Source organism: Mustela erminea, chromosome 16, assembly GCF_009829155.1.
Source record: "Mustela erminea isolate mMusErm1 chromosome 16, mMusErm1.Pri, whole genome shotgun sequence".
Classification (NCBI taxonomy): domain Eukaryota; kingdom Metazoa; phylum Chordata; class Mammalia; order Carnivora; family Mustelidae; genus Mustela; species Mustela erminea.
The window spans coordinates 60,901,273-60,926,267 of NC_045629.1; positions in this window are offsets into that span (position 1 = coordinate 60,901,273).

Below are 24,995 nucleotides of genomic sequence, written 5' to 3' on the forward strand. Positions count from 1 at the left end.
TTATATTTGAAATTCATAAGTATCAAGTATCAATACAGACTAGGATGCTTTCCTGGATTCTGTGAAAGTCCATTAATTATCATTCTATTCTTTGCAATTATATTTATTTCTTTATGTTTCTAAAAATATTAGATTTCAATTATGAGTCAATGATTTGTACATTTATTTTATTAGTTTATACAATCTATTAATTTTAAATGATTTCACACTAATAATATTTAAATTTTAATTGGAGTTGATATTACTCCCCTAATTTTTATGTATTAAATATTTGTAATATCTTTTTCTGAGCTGTATTTTTAATATTACCTGCATAACAAAAAAAGTTTAGATAATCTATTTTCAGAATTTTAAACTGTATTTGTTTTTCAGATTTATCATGATAACCAGCAGATTTACTCTTCTAGATGCTTTATCATCAGCTTGACAAATCCATTAGTCCATTTCAATCTTCTTAATTGATTTCTCAGTAGCCTTTAATATGGCATCTCTCACTCTGGAAGCACTTTATTTCCAGTATATCTTGCTCTTGGCATTCCATTATTGTATCATTTATTACATTTGTCTCATTTACTGGCATCACTTTTTCTTCTTAAACTATAAGTATTTGAATATCTTAGGAATCACATATTATTCCTTTTTACTTATGCATATTTATTCCTTCAATGACTCATCCAGGATTATGATTTTAAAAGTCAATGTAATCATTTACTTTGAAATATATGTCTCTAACTCAGATTTTCTCCTGAGTGACTCTTTTTTACCCAGCAGTGTCTTTCTCTTTCTTTGTTTTCTACTTGGATGTTTAGTATCTCAAACTGAACAAGTTTATTTTTAAGGTTTTTTGAAAAACATCTTTGTTCTTTTTATTAATGATAAGAAATTTTCATTATAAATTAAATTACAAATATACTGTATACTCTGGATATTTGCAAAAAATGGTAACAGTTACTATATGTGTTTAACTTTGTTTAATCTATTCCTTTTTTTTTTAATAAAACTAACCAAGTGTAAAAAGGGGATTTCTTGCATCATATTAGAATAATGATGAGAATGACTTAGTAAAGTGGGTAAATTTTAATATTCCAGAAAAACAAAAAATAAAGATTCTGAAAGGGATCCAGAATACAAGAGAATTGATCTTTGAAAGGAAGAAAAATGCACTTTCTGTATAATAGAAGAGAAAGGTAAAGTAAAGATAGATACAGATATTAGTTATGCTGGTTACTGTGGTGTTCGAAATTGGAGGGAATTATCATTTGTTGGCTAACAGTTTAATCCTTGTCAAGTGTGACATAAGGTCATCAGCTGAGAGTGCAGAAGGAAAGAAGAGTCCAAAGCATGAGAATGAAGGGGGGGAAGCAATAATTATTCCAGAAATTGAGCCTTTGTAAATGTAAGAAAACAAGGGAGCAATGAAAATTCAGTTTAATGTTTGCTGTTATGTTTTTATAACAAATACAGTGTGTATAAATCACTCACACAGACCAAAAAAAAGGAATTATTGTGCAAATATTAATCATTTGGGCTATAGGAATGATCTGACAGTTTGTAGACATAAAAGTACTAAAGACTAATAAGTATGAGCAATGTTCATGCACAATTTTTACATGGAAATCTAAATATAGTTAATGAAATATTTTAATTACAGTGCTGTAAGTATAAACGTATTTTGCTTTCTCTCTCTCTTTCCTTATTTCTTTCTGTCCTCCTTAACTATGTATTCACCTCAGTATATTGTAATGAGAGAGAATTTTGCAAGTTATCTATAGAAGTTTTAATTGATATAATTCCAAAATGCATTTGATTACTTCTTAGAACCTGATCAAAGTGTATAACCAAATTCAAATGTATAACCAAATTCAACATGTATAACCAAATTCAAATTTTTTTTAAAGACATTCATTTTAAAATCACTTATGATAGAAAACCATTGGAAATTCTATAGTACTACATAAAGAAATGAGTACACATATAATGGAATATTTGTATAATGTTGACAAATAACATCATTAAATGTGTATATGAGAAAATTCATTGAATTATTTGAGGAACTGGAGGTGATTATGAAATCTCAATCAAAAATAAAATCCAGAGGAAGAATTTCAAGCTACTAAAAAACCAGGAGAGGAACATATTCTCTTACACTGAACTTTTAAAGGAAGAGGCCAGTAAAATATATAAAAATTTTCTAGTTTAGGGACACCTGGGTGACTCTCTTGGTTTGGTTAAGCATCTGCCTTTGACTCAGGTCATGATCCCAGGGTCCTGGAATTGAGTCCTGCATTGGGCTCTTGCTCTGTGGGGAACTTCCTTCTCCCTCTATCTGCTGCTCCCCCTGCTTGTGCTCTCTCTCTCACCAAATAAAATCTGTTTTAAAAAATTAAAAATAAATGAAATAAAAAGCCTCCAATTTAGTTGAGGAGCTTACTACATTTCTCCCAATTCCCAGAAGCAATAGTTGTATAGCAACAAAATCTTACATTTTGTCACTAATAGATCCATTTAAGAGACAAGAGAACTAAAAAGGAATAGCCTCATGGTTTCCTTGAAATATTAGCTAGTCTTGTAAAAAATTCAAATACTACGAAGTGAATACTACAACTTCCTTTACCATTCTCACCCCAAAACACAACCAATTCATTGGCATCATCAATGTATCTTTCTTCGCATTATGTTATGCATTCATTGAATGCGTATTTCTCTGCATTCTTTGAACTTGGCTTTCAGCATATTTCAATTCTGAGTCCTTACATTGTATAAAGTTCTAAAGATGTATGCCTTTTTATTCTACTATACATCTTTTAACTTTCTAATGATAATTTGAAACATCTACTTATACAATCCCAATCATAAAAGTCATGGTACCAGATAGTACCTACAGATTATCAAACTCACTTTCCATGAATTAAGATATAGAATATAGTTCTGTCTCCCAGCTTTAAAAACTTTGAGTCGCTTCCCATTGCCCTTGAAATAAAACTCAAAAGTTTTCCTGTGGCCTATGTATGATACCTTGCATGAGCTGTTCTGTTTTTTTTTTTTTTTCCCCAGGCTTTCTGCTCCTCTCATTCTCATGCAGAACAACCCAACCAAAGTGTCATGCTTGGCTTTATCCAACTTCCCAAACTTCTTTTTTTCTACAGAATATATGTCATTCCTTCTGCCTATAAACATCTATCTAACATATATTCATTCCCTCATATCTCAGAAACTGTAATCATTCCTTGCAGAAATTATTCTCCCTACCTTTATATCCTGTCTCTCCATTTCTATCATAGATATATGGTATTCTTTTTTTCCCCTTTTGTGTCATGCATCATACTGAAGCTACAACTGCATAATACATGTCTCCTCTAGTACATTATAAGATCCAATAAGCCAAGACACTGATTCAACTATATATAAGGCTTTATCCCATGGCATTGCAAAGATCCTGCCACATGGTATAAACTTAAGAAATAACTATGTAAGCGTATGAATAAACTCCATTCTATGGCTTCATTTTTAAAATAGAAATCCCTAAAATTAGATAAGAATGTCAAACAAGAAGTGCCTGGGTGGCTCAGTGGGTTAAGTCTCTAAATCTTAATTTCAGCTCAGGTTGTGACCTCAGGGTCCTGAGAATGAACCCAAGTCAAGCCCTGCACTCAGCGGAGAGTCTGCTTGAGATTCTCTCCCTCCCCCGTTTCTGTCTCACTTTCTCTAAAACAAGTAAAGAAGTCTTAAAAAAAAAAAAATCAAACAAAAAAATGAAGACCTCGGTCAGTGATTGAACCAGAAATGCCATTAGAATAAAAACTTTGAGCAAAAAGAGGGGGTAGCATTTTAAGATGTGTGAATAGTATTTCTTTTTAAGGCTGTCCTATAATACCTAAATTCTTTTACTGTCTTTGTAGAATGGGGAATATTCCTGCTGCTGTGGTATGACCAGGTGAAGAATACCTATAATTCTCAATGTCATTGTTAAATTTACTAATGTAACTTTGATGCTTTATGTGTCAATATTGAACTAGCAATTGGATGAAAGTAACCTATATTTTATAATTTTATGGACCTGGACAACAGAAAACCTGAATAACAGTTCAATTATGTATAAGCTTTATGACTCTATATACAAAGAAAAATCCTTTCTTAAATAAAACTTCCATTTATTATTATCCATAATAATTTTGTGAAATTCAAGGTTGTGCAATGATAGTTTTCTCCCAAAATATTTATTTTTTATGATATTAGCCACATAGGAACAATGATTGGTTTTGTGAACATAAATTATATATATTTATGCATTTAAGTATGTGTGTAGGTATATTTCAGTGGGAATATGGTCTTAACCATTAATACAAATTTTATTTTACTGGTCATCAAAATAATTATAAATGCTTTAGGAGCACCCTCTTTTTGAAGCTTCCAGTTTTAGAAATCTTCTCATGCTTCCTCATACTTCTCTCATCTTTCTGAAAACAAATTCAACTATTTTTAAAAGAATCCAGGAAATTTTCTTGTAGTTAGCTTAAACTGATAAATCATAATATTGTCCCATGTTAACTGTAGAGAAGTTCTAACACAGTGTCCTTACCATCCACTCGTCTTATTATCACCTCTGTTGCAGGAAATTAAAATTGCTTGGATCTGATCCTAACAGATTAAGCTAACACTCTCAGCTTTAACTTTTCCTGGCACAATTCTTCATCTTCTACAATGGCAAATCTTGGGATTTGAATAACATATCCATTAAATATTTTAATCATTTTGTAGAATTGAACTGGGTAAAAATTGAACCATATCTGTGGCTTTTCTAGCACTCACATTAACACACACACATAAGCAAAGGCACAAATATATACTCTTCTGTGCACCATGCCCCTTTCATTACACAATTTTGATTCTAATTGGTTGTGTATGGACCTTATTATCTAATTACAATCTAATTAAAAAAAATAAAAACCATTGCGTAGGGTATCTCCAATCTTAATCATGGACATTAATATACTGTTCTTTGAAATTCAATCTGACAGCCTCTTCAAATTCAGAAATTGGCTTGCTAGAGACCTTCAAGGTCATGATCCTTCAAAACACTGTTTGTCAAATTGCCCTGACACACCTCCTGCAGTAAAAACTACTCTTTGATTATTAATGTGCGATGGAAAAGTGACATAGCCTTGCATACTGATCTTATAGATCAAGAAAAAAAAAAATGAGCTAGCAAAGATACCTTGAGTTAAACCTCATGTATGTAATGAATGAAAAAAAAAAAAAAAGAACATGATTTGATAGGTGAATCTTTATTTCTGAATAAAGAATTCTGAGTTTCTCTTTTTTCTTTTTTTAAGGATTTATTTATTTATTTGATTCACAGAGACAACAAGTAGTCAGAGAGGCAGGCAGAGAGAGAGGAGGAAGCAGCCTCCCCACTGAGCAAAGAGCCGAATGCAGGGCTGGATCCCAGGACCTTGAGACCATGACCCGAGCGGAAGGCAGAGGCTTTAACCACTGAGCCACTCAGGCGCCCCAAGAATTCTGAGTTTCTAAAATGCATGCAAATATGCTAGAAGATTACACATGATTTTTGTATCTTCAACATAAAACGTATGTAATATCTGTATACAGATTCTTCACTTCACAATGGAAAATAGTATCAATACTATTGATTATACAACCAATTAAATTGTATAAATTACAAGCCAGTTTATTTTTTTAAAGATTTTATGTATGTTTGTATGTATGTATGTATGTATGTATGTATTCATTTGAGAGAGAGCACACATGAGTAGGGGGAGGGACAGAGGGAGGAGCAGACTCCCCACTGAGCAGGAAGCCCAGTGTGGGACTCGATTCCAGGACCGTAGAATCATGACATTGAACTGAAGGCAGACACTTAAGTGACTGAACCACCCAGGCGCCCATAGGTCCATTTATAAAGAAATAGTTATACTCCTCTCTGCTATATTTTAACTCAAGTCACACAAATACAGCTTTTTAGTATATATTACACATTGATAATTACTTTTAATACTATAGAGAATAGGAAGCAAAAACCCATAGAAAATGTATTATATAAAAATAGCACACATGCACACAGATGCATATAGAAATGCATAGAAATACAAAGTCCATGTCATTATGGGTTATTTATTTCATAAAAATATTTTTATAAATTGTTCTTTGATAAACTTTTTCATGAAATTAAAATCTATGTGATGATGCATATTATCCACAGTATCTCATGTATATATATATATGCATGTATGACCATCTAATAAAATCAATTAGTTTGCAAGAGCAGAAGAACAGCAAGTCACAAGCAGATCATAATTATATTATCAGAACTTCTAAAGATAAAGAGACAATTCCAAAAATTCTAGAAAAGAAATAGAAATTATCTGGCACCTGATTTCTCCTCAGTAAAACTGTACACCAGAGAACACTGAAACATGATTTCCAAGTTGTGAATTAGAGAGATAATATTGATTCATCATTTTTACACCTTTAAAAGCTATCTTTCAAGATGCTAGGTAAAATAAGATACATTTTCTGATATGTGAAAAATCAAACAAGGTTTCTCTTCCATGCATCATTTCTCAGGAAATCACCTCGAGCAAATGATAAAAAGGAAGACACAGTGAATATAAGATATTTTATAAGGTAAATGTTATAACTCAGAATTTCCATGAAAGTAAATTAATCAATCATTCATAATATTTATATATCAAGCCCATAAAGCAATCAGTTGAAACACGAGTAGGAAGAGAGTAGGCTCCAGAGGAATATCTGTAAAGAAGTGTCATATTTTAAGAAATAAGTGAGGTTGAAAAAGAGATGAGAGATGGATGATAGTGATTAAACTGAGTAGTAGATAAATATTTTTAAGAATATATGTATGTATATTGTATATGTATACAGATTACATACAGAATACATACAGATTACCGGTTTGTTTGTTTGGGGTTTTTGTGCATCTATGATCCTGTCTATAACACTACTCTCCAATTTTTGTTTTTTGTCTTTTCATGAATAGCAAATTCCTTTCTGAGCCATCTTTTTTCCAAATTATCACAATTTGGCTGTAGAAAAGCATTAAGAAATGTGACTCTGTCTTTGCTATGTAACGTCACTAGATGCATATGAATATGAACGAATCAATAGGTACTCATTTTGTATATGAATGAATCAATAGGTACTCAATAGGTATTTGTTGTATGACTGATTAATCAGACCATTAGAAACTAGACTTATGTCCTCTCATTGGAATGATTAGCCAACCACACACCTAAGGGTAAAAAGTCAGTGTATATAAAAACTGACTTGATACAGGTTGTAGAATGTGGAGAGAAACAGAGACACAAAAGTAATTGTTTTATAATAAAATTGATCAAGCTTGGTATCAGTGATGATACCGGTGATGATGTAGGCATGTCCAGAGTGAGTAGAGCTAATTTGGATATTTAAAGATAGAAGATGTTGAGTTCATTGTAGGATATGTTTTTATAGAGAGGGCAACAGTATATTCAGATAGAGATATTAATATCATCATCTGTTAACATAATTATTTTTTCTAGCCTCTAGAAATATTGGAATTTCTCATAGATTTTCACCTTTTGGTGTGTTTCCATAACACATGGGATTGAAGTATTGTTCTTTAAGGACTTAACATAATGTACTGATTTTGAGCTACTAAATTCTTAATTTCTTGAGAGCAGCATACCATTTTGATTATTTTACTTATAAGAGTTTTATATATTGCCTGACACACAGACTCTCTACAAATGTATGTTAAACTGAACAGGCAAGTTCAGAAATAAATAAATTTTTAGTCTGGGGACTGTCTTCAAATTAGAGTTCAAATCAAGTGGTAGGTGTCTAAAAGTCCTCAGTTATAGGCAAAACTGGTATTAATAGAATGTAAGGAAGTATTCATGATGGAGAATATTTAGTAATAAATAAATCAAGCTATGTAAAATAACTGCACCTGAAGCATAACCGGCACCAAAATATTGTACTGAATAGTTACCGTAAAGTTCATTATAGACACTTTCTTACAAAATAACACTAGAAAATATTTCTAAATTAGTTCTTTAATTTTGCCTTAACAAAGTATCATGTTTTAGAAATTATAGACAGGACAAATAATCTTAAGTTGATGTATTCTTGAATAGATTTTTTGAAAAGTATGATAGTGAGATAAAACTATTTCATCTTATATAGGATTCCCTCCTAGAATGGAAATGAAGGTCATTTTGCAACAATATTTGAGGATTCCTTCTTTTCCCAAGGATCTTCTTTAATTTCTTGATATCCAAAATAAAACCTATTGGAGTTCTTATGACTACATCCTTTTTGCTCATTTTCTCATACTTCAATATGTACGGTACTGTCAGAACCTCATTCATCTGGCTTTCTGTGGATTGGGAAAGCTCTCCCAAATCACTTTCATAAACTTCATAATATTTAATTATTATAAGATTTTAATTTTTAACTTTTAAATGTATTTTCTTTATACCGAGATCTCCCAAATGCTGGACTTTCAGAAACAGAGAGGCCTGTGAAGAATTGACATATGAAAGTAGTAGATCAAGTCTGGCTGTAAGGGAGAGAGATATACAAGTAGGACTAATTTTATGAGGAGGCAGCTCTTTAAATGAATATTACACTGTTAGTGTTATTTCTTCCATGAGTAATTTGATTAATAAATATGCAGATCTAAATGAAGAAATTTCTGCATACATACCAATATATCCCTTCTCCCTTTCTAACTGCTGTATTACCCAGAATATATAAAACATAATCTATTTTGTGTCACAATGCGAGTGCCAATAACACACATGTAATATATACAAATACAGAAAATCAAGTCTCTACTGTCATAGAGCCTGTGACATCTTCTCATTCCACTCTGGATGACCTTTGTGCATTCCTTTTCATAGTCCCCAGAATAAAGCAGAATCATTTCTAGTATTTATGAAAAGAAATTTTCTTTTAAATTTCCTATATTGCTTATAAAATCCCCCATAAAACCTCTACTTTTTTCATAAATTTTTATTCTACTTAAAAGTTAATTTGTTGTTAACTGCTGGTGTAGTAGTTGTACAATGCATGTTTATTTTATATTATATCGAGCAAGAGAAATAAGCACATTGATATGTGGATAAAAATAAGAAAAGCATGGGTTAAATACATTTATTTTATAACATGGGAAATAATGACTATATTCAAGTTATGGTATGATACATAGTGTTTTTAGTTCCAGCTAAATTTTAAAAATGGTTATAAGCATCTAGAGGGTAAGTTTGCAATTCTGTTATGCTCTGTATGGCATTATGTAATGCTTGTGTGCTTTTTATTACAACATATTTGGAATTGTTTTTAGTAAATGCAAAGGTGCAGTGTAACATTTGTTATAAGCCACTGCTTAAAGTAGAGCCTTATTGATCAAGGGGTTTGAAATGAAGGTTTAATATCCCAGACTATAATTAAAAGAGAAAAAATATAGAAAGTCAAATCAAAGTCCTAAAGTGAATACCTTATGAAAGAGAACAGAAGCTTACAAAGTGAATCATCAACTAAAATATATATGATTGCTTTTGGGTGTGTTTCATTGTTCAGCTGTAATCAATATGACACTCCGAGTCAGATACTATAATAGCAATAACTTTTAAAAGTCTTTGAACATTTATTGCTCATCTCTCTTGCATTTCATTTGATTCAGGGTGCTTCAAATTTGAAACAATCTAAGTAGAATGCAGTCATTGTGCTTGAAATGGTTAGTGTAGGCAATTGAAAGAAATGTTCAGCTTTCTATTTGATGTTACTGCTGGTATTTTATGCCTTGTAATAAGGCCAGAGGTAACTACACATAGTAAAGGAAACTCTTGACAATATATATATTTTACTCTAATATATCCTATTTATTTTGTGTTCTGTTTGTAAAATATACTTTTGTAGGAAAATACACACACACAAACACACACACACAAACAAACTTTACAATTCTATAGATAAGAAACACAGTTCTTAATCTCCCAGAATAATAAAGAACAAGTAGATACTAGGTAAGTCCCATTGGAATTAAAACAAGTTTTGTTTCTTTGGTTGTTTGGTTGGCTGGTTTGGTTTTTATCAGAATTACAAAGAGTATTCTATACATGCCAACTTTCAAATCTGTTTCTTGAGATTTATTATGCGACTTTTCATTTCTAAGATCCTTGTAATGGAAATTGTATTGTTAATTGTAGCAACTTGGGAACCTGTACCTATCTTGAAATTTCCATAAAAGGCAAAGAGTGACCTAATGATAAGTGTCAAAATCAGACTGGAAAATGCCAAAGTTTTAAAGGATTTTGTTTTAAAAGTCCTAGAGACTTGTCATGAGTATCCCTAATGAATATTAAGAAACCAGGTCAGCCTGGGGCAAGATCTATTTTTCCTTTTGCCTCGTATTTGTTTATCTCCTTTATTTCATATCATCTTTACTTTTTGCAGGGTGACCAGAGAAATTAGATGTGAAGAGCTGAAGAACTTAGGGGATCAGATGGGAACTGGAGACCATAGGGAGAACAAAACCAGGGGTACTGAAATATGCAGTTGATGAGCCCCAAATGCCTCTAATATAAATACTGGAGACATATTTTCAACATGAGATCTGTTATGGGTACTTAGTCAAAATAGGAAAGCAAGCAACATTTTGTATTTCTCTTTCATACATCTTTTCCTACATCCCCAGTCCGACTCCTGCCCCCCTCCCAGTCATCCATAATCATTGACAGACTGATTAAGGAATAATTTTATAGAGAGAACCACGCTTCATCCAATGTTTATTCATTGTTTTAAAAATATAATTTGTTGGGAAGGTTAAATTTGTCATAGATATTATACCGATCCTCAGAAGTATAATATATTGTGGGGATGACTGGAGATAACAAATTTAGTAAAATTAGGAGATAAATGTGAAGAAAAGAAAATCATGCATGAGATGATAAAAAGGAGAATAAAACGATGTTTTCTTTTCTTTTTTTTTTTTATGTTATGTTCATCACCATACAGTATATCATTAGTTTTTGATATGGTGTTCCATGATTCATGTTAGCGTATAACACCCAGTACTTCACGCAATCTGTGCCCTCCTTAATACCCATCACCGGCTCACCCATCCTGCCACCCCCTGCCTTCTAAAACCCTGAGTTTATTTCCTGGAGTCCATAGTCTCTCATGGTTCATGATGTTTCACAAGTGAAGTATTAAATGGATATGTGTTTGCAAGCCAGAAGGATTAGTAGTTTGGACAGATATGAAGACTCAAAAGTCTAATTCAAGGCATTTACTTTGAACTAAGTAGACTAGAAAATTATTGCTTTCAATGAATTACAGTAGAATAGCAAAAAAAAAAAAAAAAAAGATTATACATGATGTTTAGTACATGGTCAGGTGTTAGGCATTGTCAGGGATTGGGTTTCTCAGAAAGTGATGTTGAAACAAATGCATATATGAAGGAAGATTCCTGGGGAGCTTTTCTGGGTAATCACACATTCTGGAAGCTGAAGAAGCAAATGGAAAAGTTGGTATATTAGTTAGGGTTCTCCAAAGCTGGAGACATAGGAGAGCCAATGGTTCATTTCCAATTCAAGTCAAGGATTTTTCAGTAAGCTGTTTTAGGTTTTTATAGGATAATTTGAGCAATTGTGTATAAAATAAACCGTGATTGTGGGACCAAGATGGAAGGAGTCAGAAGAATTGTTCAGTCAGTTGGCTGGATGATTCTAATCCAAGGTCACTTGATATAGAAGCAGAATATAAAATAATGACTGGAAGGTTAATATGAACATGCTCATGAAGGCTGAGATGTGTTCTCTGCAAATGTTTGAGAGTAAGGTGAGGGAAAAGAACGGACATTTGAGTTTGGTTTGTAAATAAATAAATACATAGACCAAAATGTTTCTGGAAAGTTGACTTTCAGTAGAATGTTTGATATCCAAAAAATTATGTGTTTATAAGAAAAAAGACAAAGAGAAACGGACATGTTGAGCTTTGACAAATATCTGGAAAAAAAATAAGGTTATAGTTCAGGGTGGAATTTTGAAAACAAAATGCCAGCTTATATGGAACTTTGGAAATAAGACTATTTATAAACAATCAATTATTATACCTTATTAGATTGTGATGTATAAAATAATGGAGAATGATGGGCACAAATCTATAGAAGCACACATTTGGAAACCTCATTAATAAACAACTAACTGATCTTGTTATTCAACAGTCCTGGCAGATTTGTACAGAGGGCCTGGCATTTCACCTGATACTGTGAAGAATAAAAACTGAATTTTCAGAAACATGTCCTAATTGCTCAAATTTGCCTTATGAACAAGTTGTAGAATGACAACTTTAATTCTCTTTATAAGCTGAAGACTTCTAAAAGATCTTTCCATTAAATCCATGTGCTTGCAAGAATGCTGAGAACAATATTACCTACCTTGCAATTCTCCAAGATTAGTCCTTCAGAAAGTACATTGGGACAGTTCTACTTTTTTTGGCAAAATAATTAGTTTAACATTAGCTTTAATTTATAGTTCAATAAAGAAGCCCTTTTAAAGGACAATCCATCTTAACTCTCAAAACCAGATCACTGGATATAGACAAAACAAATGGCCAGAGCAAATAGAAACGAACATATCAAAAGAAAAATTCTTTGTTTACTTATATGTAAAAGGAACTCATCACTCCTTGTCCAAATGGCTATGATTAATCAAATGATATGAAAACATTTATATATGCCAACTTTTTAGCCTTCTTCTTACCTGTGACTCAAAGATTTATATCTGCTAATAAAGTATTTTTAATTTATAATTTAAATAAAGGTTCTTTTGTTTCATATTTAGTTTACATAGTTACTAATTATTAATTGTTCATATAATGCATTTGTATTTCAAATTTTCATATCAAAAAGAGCCAATTAAAATCAATATCTCATCATAAGAGCATAGTCATTTCAATTTGCTTCAATATTACTTAGTTGTCATTGCTTTTTGTTATACTTGGTTCTTTTATAGTATGTCATTTAAAAAACATCTTTTCCACATAGTGAGCAGTAATAGTCCATTTGTAAGTATATTACAGCAAATTGTAAAATGCATCATATAAATAACATATATAATATGTATGCTTTAAAATCATAATAAAACAAAATGATAAATGGGCTCCTGGTGGCTCAGTGGGTTAAGCATCTGCCTTGGCTCAGGTCATGGTCCCAGGACCCTGGGATCAAGCCCTGCATTGGGCTCTCTGCTCAGCAGGGAGCCTGCTTCCTCCTTTCTCTCTCTCCGCCTGCCTCTCTGCCTACTTGTGATCTCTGTCTGTCAAATAAATAAAGTTTTTAAAAAATGATACAAAATATCCACCTTTCAGATCAAGACATAGAATATCAATACTATGTCCAAAGTCTTCCATGTACCTTTCATAATAGCACCCTTCCCTCCTTTCTCAGAGACAACTGCAACTACTAATTTTTATTAATTATGTTCTTCACTTTCTACATAGTTTTAAAATTATATATGTCTGTTGTATCTGTAAGTTTTCGAACTGAAAAGGAAAACCACGTGAATATTGTCATATATGAATTATATTATGTAAATTAGTCCTTATACTGTTGTGGGAGGAGATGAGGAAGAAATCCAAAAAGGATCAGAAAAAATATCTAACCATGCATGGTATTATTAACATGTCAGAGCTAGCAGGAGGCTAGGCATGTCCAGTTACTAGACTGGAAGTACAAGGAGGCTTAGTGGAATACTCAGGGGAAAGTCATTGGTTCTTTTGGGCTATTACCTCATAGGTAATATGCATGTAAGTTTCTTCCCTATCTTCTTTAGTCTGCTAACTCCCTTCTTTTCAGTGCTGAATAATATTGAGTCGCCTGGATGTACCACAATTCATTTATCCATTCACCAGCTGAAGGACATTTTTGTTGCTTCCAATTTTTGGCAATTTTAAAGACAGCTGCTATAAATATCTGTGTGAAGATTATTATGGGACTTAAGTCTTCAACTCCTTTAGGTAAATACCAAGGAGTATGCTTGCTGTATCATATAGCAATAGTATGTTGAGTTTTGTAAGAAACCACTGAACTGTCTCCAAAAGTAGCTGTATCATTTTGCATTTTGACCAGCAATGTATGAGAGCTCCTGTAGCTCCATCCACACCAGCACTTAGGGTTATCCGTGTTCAAGATGTGGGCCATTTTAATAGGTACAGAGTAGTATATCATTTTTGTTTTAATTTTTATCTCCCTGATGAGATATGTGACACATCTTTTCATAAGTGTGTATGTCATCTGAGTATTTTCTTTAGTTAAGTGTCAAAGGCTTTGCCCCCCCCCCCTTTTTTTTTGAGTAGGTTGTTTGTTTTCTATTTGTTGAGTTTGGGAGTTCTTTGAATATTTTGGATAATAATGTTTCATTGATCCTTTTGCAAATATTTTCTCCCAGTCTGCATTCTCTTGATGTTGCTTCTCATTTTTTTATATTGTCTACCATAAGGCAGAAGCTTTTAATTTTAATGAACTCTAGCTTATCAGTTATTTCTTTCATATATCAAATCTTCAGAGTTGTACCTAAAAGGGCATCATCATACCCAACAGGTTTTCATCTGTGATCTCCTAGAAGCTAAATTTTGCATTTCATATTTCCATCTATGATCCAATTAGAATTATTTCTGTGAATAGTGTAAAATCTATATTGAGATTCATTTTTTGGCATGTAGATGTCCAACTGTAATGTTCCAGTACCATTTGTTAAAGACAATTTGTCCCATTGTATTGCCCTTGCTTCTTTATCAACTCATCAGAAGATGAGTTGACTATATATATTGGGATTATTTCTGGGCTCTCAATTCTTTTCCATTGATCTTTGTGTGTTCTTTCACTAATACCACACTGTCTTGATTACTATAGTTTTGTAATAACTCTATAAGTTGGGTAGCATCAGTCCTTCCATTCTCTTCTGCCTCTTCGTTATTGCATTGGTTATTCTGGGTCTTTTGCCTCTCCATACAAACTAGAATCAATATGCTGATATCCATAAAATAACTTGCTGGGATTTTTATTGGGATTGTATTAAATCTATATATCAAGTTAGGAAGAACCAATATCTGGACAATTGTGAGTCTATCAATTAACTTGGAACATCTTCCCATTTATTTAGTATTTTTGTATTGTTTATCAGAGTTTTATACTTTTTTTATAGTTTTCCTTATATAAATGTTACATATGTTTTGTTAGATTTATTCATTTGGGGGATGCTAATGTAAAATGATGGCATGTTTTTAATTTCAAGTTTCACTTGTTCATGGTGTTATATAGGAAAGCAATTTTTTTTTTTTTTTGTACACTAATCTTATATCCTGAAACCATGCCATGACTACTTATTCCTGGAGCTTCTTTGTCAATTCTTTTTGATTTCCTCAGAGACAATCCTGTCATCGTCAAGCTAACAAACAAAATCTTTATTTCTTCCTTCATTATCAGTATACCTTTTGTTTCCTTACCTTGTCTTATAGCATTACTAAGGAATTTCAGTCTAATGTTGAAAAGGAGTCATTAGAGAGAACTTCCTTGCCTTGCACCTGATCTTACTAAGGAAGTTTTTAATTTCTTACCATTAAATAAATTTTTTTTGTAGATAGACTTTATCAAGTTAAGGAAGTCTCCCTCTACTCCCAGTTTATTGAGAAATGTTATCATAAATGGGTGTTAGAGTCTGTCAAGTATGTTTTTCTGAATCTATTGATATGATTGATCCTGTAATTCTTCTTTTTTAGCCTGTTGTTTTAACATTATATTTATCAATTTTTGAAGGATGAACCAGCCTCCCACACCTGGGATATACACTATTTGGTCAGAGTGTATAATAATTCTTCTTATATTTTTATGGATTTGATTTGCTAATATTTTGTTGAGGATTTTAAATCCATGTTATGACAGGTATTGGTGCCTAGTTTTCTTTTCCTGCAAAGTTTTTTGTATGGTTTGGTATTACGGTAACAATGGTTTCATAGAATGAGTTTTAAAGTATGTCCTCTGATAAAGATTGTAGAGAATTGGTATGACTGGATTCCCCTGGAGTTTTGAACTCTGGAGAATTATCTGCACTGAGCTTTCAGCAATTTTTCAATTACAGTTCAGCTTCTTCTACCTAGCACTGGTTCCTGTGATAGCTTCACCTTCTGAGTCTCTGCTCCTGTTAGTCACAGCTCCTTATATTTGCCTGTCTGCCTCCACAGTCCAGGCAGCAGTTTGCCTTGTGTGTTTTTTCCCCAAACCCCTGCTTTTAAAAAATATTTTATTTATTTATTTATTTGCGAGAGACTTCAGGGGGAGGAGCAGAATGGGAGGGAGAGGAAAGAATCTCAAATAGACTCTGCTGAGCACAAAGTCCAATGAAGGGCTCAATCCCAGGACCCCGAGATCAGGACAGAAGTCCAAACCAAGAGTCAGATGCCCAATGGAGTGGGCCCCCCAGGAGCCCCTGTCATTTCCTCTTATGCATCCGAAAAGAGTTCTTGATTTTTCAGTCTGTTCAGCTTTGTACTTTTTCTCAGAATGGAGTAGCATCTTTAAACACCTAAAATGTTGAAATGAAGGCAAGAGATTTACCAAGACTGCTGCCAAAGTGTAAAATAATAACCAAAGATAACGGGAAGAAAATGAATAAGAAGGGATTTCTCTTATATAACATACATTATCCTAGAATCACAATTATTTGTTGAATATGTTAGCAAAAATTATTAACAAAAATACAGCAAAATCACTGGTTTTAAGCCAAATTGATTATTTACAAATATTATCAACCTTTCCAATCTTCTGATATAGTCCAAGAAACATTTCTTCAATCTCATTATTCTAAGTCATTTATTTAAGAAAACATGTTTTGTTTTTTTGTTTTTTTGTTTTTTTTTTTTTAAAGATTTTATTTATTTATTTGACAGAGAGAGATCACAGTAGGCAGAGAGGCAGGCAGAGAGAGAGGAAGGGAAGCAGGCCCCCTGCTGAGCAGAGAGCCCGATGCGGGACTCGATCCCAGGACCCTGAGATCATGACCTGAGCTGAAGGCAGCGGCTTAACCCACTGAGCCACCCAGGCGCCCAAGAAAACATGTTTTTGAGATGCTAAATATATTATTAGAACTAATAGTCACAGATCTACTGCTTCAGTAAGAGTCCCTTCAATAAACTGAAGCCATTGCACCAGCAGTAAATTTTACAAACTTGTAATGACTGTACACGTTGCTACTATAGAAATGCATGAAAATTTAAGAGAAATATATGGTAGATTTGTTGTTAAAACTGTCACACAGATCTGAGTGGTCACTGAATTCTGAACGATTTTCTATCCTCTGAAGGCATTATTTATAATTAACATATTTTTTAGTCTAGTCTTAGGTTTTCAATTAACGTGACTCATTCTTTTAATTGGATGTGAGATGAACTTGAGCAATTTCTAGGACACTTCGAATACTTGGATCATAAACATGATTGGGGCTGGCTTTGTAGATTAGCATATCTTGTATATCCAGCACAAATGTAATTGTTTTCTTACAAGACCGACATGCTTGTTTAAGATTGTTTGAAATAAGTCACAAAAGGATTTTATAAACATTTTTCAAGCCACATAACAATGGCTTATAAGTAAGAATTATTTTTATATTTTCTATAACATTAGAGTCATTACCAAATGCACTTAACTCTTTCGGAAGACACTAGAGATTTCTTGATCAAAAGTCTTTTAAATCATTTGCATTAGAAACTTAAGGTCATTGTCCAATATAATCAAACAAAGCTCTAAATATGTTTTGCATTTTATAAATATATTCCCAAATAAATATGTAAGAATAATAGATGTTTTCCAGCATCAAATCTAAGAAATTAAATCACATCCATAGCACCAACCTTTCGTTTCATTTCACATAATCAATATCAAGCCAAATATCTCCATCCTACTAACTATAATAAAAATACTCCATTATTTTACTGAATTGCCTTCATCGATTTGGAAATTGATTAGATTTAATATTTTGTTTCAATATTTTTTTTTGGTAGTATTTTTTTAATCAAATTTTGCCACTTCATTTTCAGTTCTTGGTCTTTATTATGAGATATGATAATGCTTTTTACTTTTTTAAGATTTATGTACTTATTTTAGAGAGGGAGCATGTGCATGGGCGGGGGGTTACAGAGGGAGAGAGAATCTCAAGAAGATTCCCCACTGAGCACAGAGCACCACACGGAGTTCATTTCACAACACTGACATCATGACCTGAGCCTAAATCAGGAGTCAGATGTTTAACCAGCTGAGCCACCCAGACATCCCTGATGCTAATGATAAAGTTTACCATATCATTATATTTATTTATTTTTATTTCACTTATTTATTTGAGAGAGAAGGAGAGAGTTTAAACAGGCAGAGGGGCAGAGGGAAAGGGACAAGCAGACTGTCTTCTGGGAAGAGAGCCCAATGCAGGGCTCAATCTCAGTACCCTGACATCATGACCTGAGCCCAAGTCAGATGCTTAACCGACTGACCACCCAAGTGCCCCTTCATAGCATTACATTTATATAAAGTTGTTTGTCGGTTAAGGAAATATTGTTTTAAATTGAGTGCAGTTAAGGTGAAGATATGACCAAAGAAGGGGAGAGAAATGTATATAGAAAGCTGCAGTTTGGACTCCTGGGTGGCCCACTGGTTAAGCGTCTGCCTTAGGCTCAGGTCATGATTCCAGGGTCCTGGGATTGAGTTCAGCTTCTCCCTCTTCCTGCTTCTCCCTCCCCCTGCTTGTGTGTGTATGCTCACTCTCTCTTTCTGGCAAATAAATAAATAAATAAATAAATAAATAAAATCAATCTTAAAAGAAAAGAAAACAGCATTTCCAGTGCAAGAACGATTAAAGTTTGAGAAATCTGACACAGAAGATTCAGGAGACAGTAACTTTTTAAACAATCATTTTATCTATTTTCAATATTTGTTTTTCTTCTTTGTCAAACTTGTATAGGTGATTCTTCTTGTTCAGTGCCACAGCCCGATATCTCCTTATTTTATCTTACTGTCGGGTGTTTCATAGTGATTTAAATTAATTCTTAATTATGCATCTTAAATTGCTTTTCTTCCCCATTTCTTAAAGCATTCTAAGATTTTTCATTAAATGACAATTCATATAATAGGATATTTTAAGCTTCTCTTTTATAAAAAGAAGCTTTAGAACATTATTCTTATCACCATGTATTTTGGTAAGAGCTCTAGTATGAAAATGGGATTGTTACCTGCAATTTAAATGTACAGAATGCGTTGATTATACACTGATGTTTTGTCAGAATATTTTTACAAAGTAACTACCTTTTGTGAAAATTAAACATTTCCTTGATCCTGCCTTTCTGAATTCATAAAACATACTATTGAAAGCCCTTTTGGAATTTCAGAATATTATTAAATGGAAAGAGGATGGTAACCAGGTGTGCTGTTCAAGTACAAATGAATAGTCTGGATCTCTAAGACATGAAAATTCTAGAATAATTGTCTTTAATAGCTCATTCCCTATTAAGTATGAATATTAACAGAAATTCCTTCCCTATAAATCATTCTTTCATTCCAGTCAGGATCAGTTGAGGTACTGAATTATGATCCTGCTTACCACAATAAAAGTAATTAAATAAATAAATAATATTAAGATAAACAAGAAAAATAATAAAACTTGTCAAAAGACAAAAATTTCACCATCAGCCTTAACCATCTAGTCACAGGACTATGTCACAGCAGCCACCTAGAACATTTTTTTTCTCTGTTTTCTCCTTTCTTTTTTTGTTTCTTAAATTCCACATAAGAGCGGCATCCTGTGGTACTTTCCCTGACTGACTGATTTCACTTAGGATAATACTCTCTAGCTCCATCCATGTGGCTGCAAATGGTAAGATATCTTTCTTTTTTATGGCTGAGTAGTATTCTAGAGTGTGTGTGTGTGTGTGTGTGTGTGTGTAACTCAAATGATATATGCACCTAGAACATTTAGAAAGTGCCTACTTCCCTATTAAAGAAAATGGACAACCAAACCACCAAAAATGTTATGGCAACCAGTAGCATTAAGGGAAAAAACAAATTTTAAACCAAAATAAGACCATGTAAAAAAAGACTAAAAAAATAGTTAGAAAAAAAAAAAGAGGGGTAATCCCTAGAGTAAAACCTGTTAAACAGAAATCAAAACTCCTATTAAAATTCTTAGAAAATTTTGGGGTGCCTGGATAGCTCAGTCAGTTAAGGGTCTGCCTTCAGCTCAGGTCATGATCCCAGGGTTCTGGAACTCAGTCCTGCATTGGGCTTTCTGCTCAGCGAGGACCCTGCTTCTCCCTCTGCCTTCTGCTCCCCCTGCTTGTACTCTCTCTCTCTGACAAATAAATAATTTAAAACAAATAAATAAATAAATAAAATTTTTAGAAAAACTCAAAGATAATTTTTTTCGATTAAAAAAACGGAGCAGCAAAAAATATCAAAGCAAAAATATATGTTGCTGAATATAATTAGAGATAGATAGATGACAGATGATCCATGGATAGCCAGATTATGGCTAAATTAATAGATAAATATCATCCAAAACATATAGTCTGGAAAATAGTGTGAAGACTTTTCCCGTCTTTATCTTTGCAATGAAAAAGACAAAGATATGAGAAGCCATCCAATCATGAATGTCAAACGTCTGCTATGTAGCGGTTAAAGAAAATGACAAAAAAAATGGAAAAGAGAAAATTAACTAAGATATATATAAAGAAATGTTGTAGAACAGAAGATAAATTATAGCAATGGCAGTATATTAATATTTATACACAGTTTTAAAAGTTTATGATTTTTTAAGGAGAAAAATAAAGAAGCAAAAGATAAATATATTCATATGCTTATTACAATACAAGACCAACTTAAAAACGATAGTTCAGAATTTCTATGGAAAATACACATATGATTATTGAATACATACATGGAAAAATATTAAAACATTTTAAGCTTTGATAATTAACCTAGACAAGGATACCATGGCAGCTCAGTAGAATAGGATAAATCTAAAACCATGACTTTGTGTGTGTGTGCATGTGTTTTACATATATGCAACATCATATGTAGATAGGCAAAAATGTATGGGAGTTTTCACAGGATATCTGTGATGTTTATAACCATTGGGGGATGAAATGATTTTGTGACATATTGTCTAGGAAAAATGAAATTATGCTTCTACTTCATGTTGTCAAACAAGTTAAAATATAAGAAAATCATTTAATAGTAAGGCAAAAAAAACAGAATAGTAAGGAAAATATTGACATGTTTATCTATTTATAGAGTATAAAATAACCCTTTATGCAAAAGAAAATGTGAAGGTATAAATTAAATGACTGATAGAATTTATTTTATTTTGATCTAAAATTTATTCCTGTAACAAAATCTTTGTATAAGAAAGTATAACCAAATATGATTTAATACCTGCATTTAACATTATTTTAATATCATGGGGCCAGTTTTATGTATAAACACACATACACACACTTTTAAGGGAGAAAGAAAACTTAAAATTCAAGAGAAAGTGGGCAAATAATACAAAGATAAAATTCAAAAAATGGATCAAAGTGACCCACAAATATAAAGAAGAAAAGCTGTCTTATTCATAAAAAATCATGAATGCAAAAAAAAAAATAACACTTTACTAGGTATAATGTTCTTGCAAATGTGTTTTGTGGACCTGGGAACATTAAATATAATTTATTAACCTGTTTTAAATGTAATTGCATAGAGGAACACTGAAAATTTAATACTTTAATTATCTTTTAGAACTTCCTGTGTGTCTCAGTGAGGAAGCTATTCAGTAAATGTTGTTCTGGGTCCAATATATTTTTTATATTTTCAAATCCTAAAAAATAAAATAGAAGGAAATCCAAAGTGTACATATTACCTTTCAACCACGAAACATCACCTCTTTCTTTTCTGGGTCTCGCCTGCCCTGTGATGTTTACGGTGAATAAGGAAAGGGAATCCACAGTCATGACAACCTTCTACACTCACTGCCATAATTACCTAACTCCATATTCACTGTTCAACAGATTGAAATTTAAGGTCTTTCTCAAACCACTGAAATTTTTTTTTTACTCAGATAACAATGACACTATATTGAAAAATCTAATAAATATTTTTATTTCTCAGCTTACCAGCTCTTTTTGTAATTGTGTATACTCATCACTTCTTGTTAAATATCTTTGGCTCTTGCAGCAAACCTGTTTTCTTAATTATAAGTTTTCTGTACCTTCCTAAGTCCCTCCTTCCTTTATGATATCTTTTTCTTCATGAAGAGCTATATTTATAATCTCTTATAATAATCAAGTATCATAATATTAAATCCATGAAAATCTAAGGAAGTCAGTTTTACTCTTGTTTACTCTTACATCCAAGCAAACAGTCATCAATTCCTTCTAAATTTATTTCCTGAATATATATTAAATCTATCCTTTCCTTTCCATCCCTGTCACTGGTGCCTTTGTTCAGATCCTCATCAAACAAGGATTATTCTATGCAAGATAGTCTAGCACTTTCTTAATTGATAATTCATGTTCCAATCTTGTCTTCATTTAACACTTTCTCCAAATTACCACTGAGCTTTCTAATACTAATATGCAGATATACTCTAATATAATTATGCTGATATAATCAATGCCTACATAAGAGATGTCATGCTCCCTAAGGTCAAATAGATGCCATCCATAGTTTGGCCTCTTGAACCTTCCATCACCATAAATGTGCATGACTTTTCTGCCTTAAATATTACCTTCAAGTGAACCATTGCAGTTTTAAAACACCAGGGTTTTATCCTTGATTAGGAAGGGTTCTTTGCTCATGAGGGTCCTTTATGTACACTATCTTCACTTCTTCCTTTACTCTCCGTTTACCTTTTAAATTTGAACTGAGGTTTAAAGAATTAACTTTTTTTTTAACTCATAAAAATCAGTCTTTCCTCAAATCTCCTGCAAGATTGTCCTTTGATGAATTGTGTAAATCTGTCACTGAAATTAACATATAATATATTTTTTTGGATTTTAGTCTATGATCCTTTATTTATTTATTTTTTTTGGATGATTAATTTTAATGTGTTGATTGACTGGGCCACAGGATACTCTGATAGCTGATTAAACATTTCCAGGTGTGTTTTGAGGGTGTTTGAGAATGAGATTAGCATTTGAATTGGTGGACTGAGTAAAGCAGATAGGCTTCCCCAGTGTGTGTGGGCTTCATCCAATCCTCTGAGGTCCTGAAAAGAACAAAAAGGCAGAGGAAGGTTAAATTTGCTGTCATTCTGATTTTTGAATCTCGACATCTATCTTCCCCTGCCCTCAGTGCTCCTCGTTCTTATGCCTTTACTGTGGGCCTGGAATCTGCACCTGTAGCTCTATAGTCTTAGGCCATTGATTGATCATACTGGCTTTCCTCTGTCCTCAGCTTACACACAGCAGTTGGTAGACTCAGCCTCCATAATCACATGAGCTGGTGAGTTAGAACAAACCTCTTTACATGTAGTATATTCTATGAGGTCTGTTTCTCTGCAGAACCATAAAGCAGTCTGTCTCTCTCACTCCTTGTACATGTGGGTTATTCACTTGTATATCTTCAGTCACTAGTATAGGGACAAACATAATAGAAATTCAACAATTATTGAATGACAAGCAGTGAATGCATTTGCTCCACTGTTGGATGGTGTATAACAAAAGCCTGAACACATCATCTAGGATGGAATGACAACTATTAGAGCCAAAGAAAAAAAGGAAACAAAGCCAAAATGAACTTAACATATCCCTAGTAAATTTATATTTTTGTATTAATGTTAACATAATTTCATTTTGATGGTTACTTTTTTTTTTAAGATTTTATTTATTTATTTGAGAGAGAAAGTGAAAGAGAGCACAGCAGTGGGGAGGGAGAGGAACAAGCTGACTCCAATGAGGGGCTCAATCCCAGGACCCTGGAATCATGACCTAAGTCAAAAGCAGAAGTTTAACCAACTGAACCACCTGCACCCTGATACTTATTTTTCACTTTTCCCAAATACTATGGTATTTTAAGTGCTTTATAAATATCTTATTTTGAGCCAGATGTCCATAATCTTAAATGATTAGGAAATATCTATTATTTCAGGCAAATATGGAAACAAAAATACATATTTCATTCCTTTCATATATAAAATAATATGACCTAATTTATATGTACTTCTCAGTAAATTCAATTCTATATAATAAAAAAAAGATGTGAGTAGGTTCTCAATTGTTGTAATTTTAGATCTAAGTTATAATGGAATAAGTAAAAATCATATTTTTATCTACTCTGTGGCTTTCTATCATGAAACAGTTTCTTGTACTCAGACTTTGAACTAAAATTAATTATTTCTTTGAGTATAGCAAACATTTGATGCAGTTTCTATTTCACTAAGACAATTTCAATAAAAGTAAAAAAACATATATTTTTGCCAAGCATGAATTTATCATTTATATACATAATTCTATAAAGTTATATTCAAAAAGAAGTAAAAATTGTTTAGTTTATTAATGATATATGTTTTCATTATAATGTAAGCTAATTTTATCTTGAAGCATTTGGAAGTTAATGATCCTGAAGAGTACATATAGGAAGCAATATTCTGATAGTTTCAGGATGCATGGAACTATTATTCCTTAGAACAAGATAAATAATAATGAGAAGAATCAATATTGTAGTTTAAATTTTATGGATTTTTTGTTATCAAGGCAAAATTTGATTGCCAGTCATATTATAATCTACAAATATGTAAAGTTTATGGTATCTTTCTTCTGAGTATATTAAGATTCTTTTGTTAAATATGAACTATGTTTCACCTACTTCTAGACAATTATTTGGATACACCACAATGCTCCTTAAATGAATAGTTTTAGAATTAATAGTGCATATTTTTCAACCAGGAAATTTT